Below are 6,866 nucleotides of genomic sequence, written 5' to 3'. Positions count from 1 at the left end.
AAAAAAAAAAAAAAAAAGCCCAAGGGAACCAACAAATGTTCTATCAATGAGCTAAGACAATTGAAAGTCCTTGAAACAGAAAATAGACAGGATTTATAGCCAGTTTATAGTAGGATGGGCGGGGCCAAGTAGCAAATTAACAAAAAGGAAAATAAGAAGATACGGAGATGGATTCGGCATTGCAACATTTGAATGACAGAAGTTTTAGAGCAACAAAATGGTGGTGAGGGTTGGGCAAGATAATGTCCCAGAGTTGAACAAAAATGCAAGTGTAGATTTTAAGAGCACACTGAATCCTTAGAATAATGAATGAAAAAAAAATCTTATTTTAGAAAAGGCCTAGAAAGAAATCCAGAGGTACTTGTGTAGAAATAGGTTACCTATAGAGCAGGGAAATTAGGTTGCCACTGGATTTCTCAGTGAAGCAATATCATCAAAGCTAAATCTGGAACCCTTTGCCCAGGAAAATTAGCATCAAGGTTGGAGGAAAGTAAAAAAAATGTTTTCAGACATGCAAGAACTGAAAAAGTTTGCCATGGCACTGAATGGCTTGAACAAGTCTGAAAAATGAACAGTGAATAAAAATCATTCTGGATTCTCATGCCCAACTATCTGTAATAAGAGATAACATAGCCAAGCACTGTTATACACACTCATATAGCTTACCTCAGTTTCTTCCCAATAACTGAGAAAGGTCCAATTATGAACCCTATTGTACATATACAGACATGAGTAAGAATATGAGTGATAGGCACTAAAAACAAAATGTATGACTGAATCAAAAGCTTGGTATATAAGGTAAAACAAAAAGATTTTTTTTTTAAAGATTCTGGAACTAAATCCCAAATCAATAACTGCAAACCAAGTGTCAGGGGCTATTTAAAGTTGCTTCATTAAGGAGAACCAAACCCCATTTGGTCATAGCCTGACTGGGTTCACAGGGAAATTAATAGGAATGAGGTAGCATCTTTTTCTCCTCTTACAGTGATATCTCTGCAGTTCTCCAGGGATGAGCTATTGCCTTCAGTATGCTGTTTTACACCCCACTTGATGCTTCCTGTCACAATATTGTTTCCTCCACCACTGAGTGTTCAAATGTAGGAATTCTGTTAGTTGCCAAGATTATTTATTACAACTATTCGTTTGTTGAGTAGGGTCCATAACCATAGATGAATGCACAGTTCTAGTACTCCTACCTGAAGGTGAACTTGAACTAGAATTCACTTATTTTCTAACACCTCTAAGCTCAAAATATTGATGCAGACCACGATGTTTTAGGTTCCAGAAATTAGAATTAGTAAATGGTGTTCAATCAAAAGTCCAGGTACTTTTTTTCTTCTGGATAGTTATCCATTGGGGATTGTAAAGCCTTTGAGGAAAGTTGAATAAGAGTTTGCTCTGTCAGGTTCAGCATTTCTGAAGCATCCTTCTTCAAGACCATTTGGGCTATGTTCAGAAAGCTGTGGATCTGGAATCTGATTTAGTGCTGAGAATAGGATAACAAGTCTGTCTAGCTCATAAGTTGCCTGTTTCCCAAGTCTAGAATTGTATTTTGTTGGTTTATTTGTTGTTGATACTCAAAAGTCCTTAGAGGTTTGTTTGTTTGTTTAGTTCATTCCTTGGGATCCTAGAATTAATTAGCTGTAACCAGAAAACTAACAGACCAATGTGCCCCGACACCCGTCTATTATGATGACCAACACCCACTTCTGGTAATTAACTGCCTCCACCTGGTCTCCTCCAGCTTGCTTACATCTAGGAGTGTATTTCAACTTCAGCTGCTCCTACCAGCATTCCTGCCTTTTTTAGTCAGAAAACAGTTATCTGTGTATCTGTGTCTGTATATGTTTAAAGTTTCTGGAGCATGATTTTATGTCTTATGAACAAGGATGAGTGAATGTTTTGAAAAACGTAGGGAGTAAGATTTTGAAGCACATGATATAATCAGTACAAAATTCCTGCCTCCCACGTGTTTGAACATTATGCTCATGTGGGGGCCACTTGATGCCATTATTTGCATCCATTTTCTACAGCAATTATTCCAAGCCATTGGTATTCCTCTGAACTTCTTATCCACTCCTGCCCTACCACTAGAAAATGACTGCTCCAGTCCTCATAGAAAATGGAGCCTCTCACGCATGAATCCCCTCAACTTCCATCCAAAGCTTCTAAATTAGCACCCTCCCATCTTTCCTTCTGGTCTCCTTGGGTACGGGGATCATCCATCCTATTCTTGATTCTATCCCTCAACACTTCTAGGACAATAAACCTTGTCCTTGGGTTAATTATTACTCAATCCTCTATGCTCAATGTCTCTTTACAGACACCATTCCTATAACATAATATGTGTTATGCTTTGATCCTTTTTATCTTACACATACATGGACACAGAGCAAGACAGGGGAGGGAGAAACAAACACTTCCTCTTACCCACATCATCCTCTAGCTTCTCCTTCATGGCCAGATCCTTGAATAAATAGTCTACACTCAAGTTTTTTCTACTGCAGATCTGCAGTTGATGTAAAGTTCACTGATGCAATACTCAAGAAATTATTACAAGGAATATCGAAAGTACATTTGTTGGTGAAAGAAAAGATAGATTCTTTAATTTCAACTGTTGTAAGTTTTTAAGTGATTGTAAAAATGGTTTTAAAAACTTTTTAGATTGTATGAACACATTTCTCATTGATGGTAACAAATGTAAGCAGCTTATCATTAAAGTCTTGATTAAAAATTTCATGTAGTCATTTCACATAAAATTTATACTTGACAAGATTCTATTTTAAATTTGGAAAGTGTACTTTAAAAACCATGGTTATACATCAAAAATAAAATTAAGGGTGTAGCTCAGTGGTAGAGCACTTGCCTAGTATATATGAGACCCTGAGTTCAAATACCAGTCACATACACACACAAACGTGTATAATTTTCTCACCAAATCCTGTGTAGATGTTCTTAAATCCCATTTCCCCCGGTAGGCCATTCTACTAGTATCATTTTCTATGTTTGTCATAATTGGAATAGATGGGAAACACTGCCCTAGGATCTCATCTGCCCTCCCTGCACACAAACACTAAAACGGGTAAGAGACAAAATGCAGTAATCCAGTGATGGAAACAGATTCTAAACTGAAGTGTGTTGGAATTATAGCTATCAAAATCACTTTTCAGTGTGATAGTCTCTCTCTCTTGAGGAGCCAGCAGAGGATACTGCCATCTCGGTCAGCAGCTGGTGAAGTGTTCTGATCTTGACTATAGAAACACCATCTGTCTGGAGTGTTAAACATAATGTTTTGGCTTGTGTCTAGATGTCCCTCCAAAGCCTCCATGGTCATGGTGGGGCTTTTTGGAGGTGGCTGTATCTAGTATGTGTGATGCTGGGATTGATTCATGGTTCAATGCTAGGATTAAGGTCACCCCACCCTGGATGTGAATGCTACCTAGTAGCCTGGATAGGATATAAGGGACAGAAAGAGTGTTGTTGCTTGTCACTTTTTGTTTGCTGCTACTTTGCTACTTCCCTGTTTGCTGCTTTCTGCTTACCATTAACTGCTTCTCCTCTGTGATGCCTGTCTGCCATGTCACCCTGCCTTGGAGCCAGCCATCTATGAGCTGAAAAATGTACAAACTGTGAGCCAAAATAAACCCTTCCTCCTTTAACTTTGGTTATTGGGTATTTCGTCTCAACAAAGAGAAAAAGGTAACTAAGATACCTATTTCATGTTCTACTGGACATTCCCAGAAGATACCCAGAGATGCGGCTAGCTAGCTGTACATCTGTAACTGAATTATTGCCCCCATTGTATTGCCTTAGTTGGAAATCAGCCACATTCACTAGTCACTTTGACCACAGTCTTGAAAGTCAGCACCTTTTCCTCTAAACATAAACCATATCCTCTCTCTCCTGGATCACTAGAAGAGTCTCCTCTCTGGCATCTTTGCGTCCATCCTTTTCCTATTTCAATTCATCTTCTGCTTTGTTCACAGTATGACTCATCTAAATTGCAAGTGTGTTCACGTTATCCTTTGCTTAAAATGCTTCAGTGCCTTCTTTTGCCCATCAGATAAATTCCAAATTCTTTCATACGATGTAAAAGGTTTTTGTATTTCTTGGTCTGCCTATCAGTGGACTCCCCATTTGCCAATTTGTCAAGCCACTGATTAACCTGCCATGTATGAAATATTATCTTTTCTACTGTTCCTTCTGCCTGAAAGGCCCAGCTGTCAATGTCCACCTAAGGATTACCCTTCATCTCTTAATATGTTCCAAACTAGAACTCCTCTAACTCCATCCAGGTAGAATAACTCCCTCATTTTTGTCTTCACAGTACTATATGGATGAGTGGTTCTCAGCTAGGGGCAATTTTACCCCCACCAAACAATTGGCTATGGAGACAGTTTTGGAGATAGTTTTGGTGTCATTAATCTAATAGTGAGGGGCTGTAGGCATCTAGTAGGTAGCATCCATGGATGCTGCTAAAGATCCTACAATGTACAGGAAATCCCACCCCTCCCACACAACTTTCCCCCACACCAAAGAATCATCTGACCCAAAATGTCCATAGTGCAGGGGTTGAGAAACCATGATACAGATCCTGTCACAACATGGACAACACTTGATCACCCTTATCTATTTACATATATGTCTCTTCCTAGCAGACTCTTAAGTTCCTTGAGGGTATACAACATGTCCTGCCTTTATACTTTTAGAAGTAAGCATTGCCTATGTGGAGTGAATAAATGAGAGAAAAATAAGTTGTAACTTATCAAGTTGGGTCTTGCCACATTACCTGACAAGCCAACACCTGCCTCTCCAGGAAAGATGAGGGGGAACATAAGCTTGGCTCGATATAGTTATGGGAAGTGGGGCTGGCAGAGGAGCTGCAGTTGTGACCAACTGCTTGGCCTGCTAAGGTCTAAGTCTCCATCTTTCTCAAGTTCTCTATCTCCTCATAGCCCCCATTCCATAACTCCCTGAGCTCACTAGAGTGTTAATTTTCTCCCTCAGAAATATTTCCTGAATCTGGGCCATTCCTACTGCCAAATCCTCAGATCAGACTCCCGCCAGCATCACTCCCCTAGACCACTGCTTTTCTTCCCTAGTTCATCTCATCTCTCTGCCATCTACAAATCAAGAAAGTAAATTTTAATAAATCCTTATACAGTTTGCAGCTCTGAAATGATAAATCTGCAACTTTACCTAGTGCCAACAGATTCTAGCTTATCCATTAAATAATCCATATAAATCAATATTTACCCCTTCATTTATCTATATGGATATAAATTTTCAAAGCACTACATGAGAATAAATATACTGATTTAGAAAATATTGCAGTATTCCAAGACCTTTCATCTTGGAAACAAACTCAAAGGTCAATTTTCATTGTCCCCCCCACTTCTAGCAGCCCCATAACCCACAGATGACAGTCTCTTATCAAATCAGACAAGGAGTAGGATATTAAGAATTGTGCTTTCATTTAAAAAGGGATGAGCAATGCTTTCATTTATAAAGGAATTCAAAAGAAAACAGCAGCAATATTAGCAGAGCAAATGAGACTAACCATCAGGCCTCATGTGCTGACTCAGCACTCCCCTCACCAACTCCTCCGCCTTCCAGAGATGCTGTGTTAGCCTTTTTACCATAGGATGTGGTGCATTTTCTCAGATACTGTCATCATCCATTATCTCAGTCAGATTGTGTTGTGCTCAGGTGCTTACACTGCTTTCTACATAGACAGCAAATAAAGTAATATGTATGTAACTTGTCAGTGGCAAAAATGAACAAAGAGACTGTGAGCGAGAAGGGCCTGGCATGGGCTGCAGCACCTGGTCAGGCCTGTTCACATTGGTTTTCCTCCTCTGAGAATTTCTCTACTTTATTGGGAAATAGTACAATTGGAAAAATATTATTTGGCCAGTTATCCTGCTCATTCTTGGAGTAAAAAGGTGCAATTTTGGTATAACTCTTTAGTTAGTGTTGTAGATCAAGTTAACTTGTGAAAGAATCAAAATGAGAAAAAAATAAATGATACAAATAGTTTCACTTGAGCTGGGAGTGTAACTCAGTAGTACAGCATAGCATTCACTTAGCTAGCATATATGAGGCCCTGGGTTTAAATCCCAGTACACGCGCCCCCCCCATACAGTTTCATGCTTTTCCTAGTAGCAAAATTTCTACAGGGTTATGAAGAAGCTATGTTTAATAATATTAGCCAGCCATGGTTGGCCTATGCCTATAATCCCACCACCACTTTGGGAGGCTGAGGCGGAGGATGGCAAGTGACAAATTCAATCCCAGCCTGGGCAACTTAATGACTTAGTGACACCTTGTCTTAAAATAAAAAAGTGTTGGATGTGTCGCTCAGTGGGAAGGCCCTGGGTTCAAGACCCAACATCGCAAAAAAGGGTGGGAAACTCAATAACTGTATTCCTTTTTTCCCTTTGTGAACCAACTCCAGTTTCAGAATTTTTCTCAGTGTAGGGGTGTAGACAGGAACTGTTAACTAAGGCAGACACTTAAGAGAAAACATTTGCCTTTCCTCATGTAATCCATGTAATAATCAAGTGCAGAGAGTTAAAATAAGTTTATTTATTTATTTATTTGCAGTACTGGTGGTCCAATCCAGGGGTGCTCTAAGACAGCTGCATCCCTAGACTTCCTTAATTTTTGAGACAAGGTGTCATGAAGTTCCTAAGTTTCCCAGACTGGGGTTGAACCTGCCACTTTCATCCTCTTGCCTCAGCCCAGGAGAAAAAAAGAAAGAAAGAAAGAAACCTAAAATACTTTATTACTAAACATTTAATTATATTATTCTCAATGGCTTAACTTGGAACATATTGAAGAAAATAAGTAGAATTTGTTTTTCT

The sequence above is a fragment of the Chinchilla lanigera genome, unplaced genomic scaffold, assembly GCF_000276665.1.
Source record: "Chinchilla lanigera isolate Chin_1 unplaced genomic scaffold, ChiLan1.0 scaffold00005, whole genome shotgun sequence".
NCBI classification, from domain to species: Eukaryota; Metazoa; Chordata; class Mammalia; order Rodentia; family Chinchillidae; genus Chinchilla; species Chinchilla lanigera.
This window is presented reverse-complemented; position numbering follows the sequence as displayed.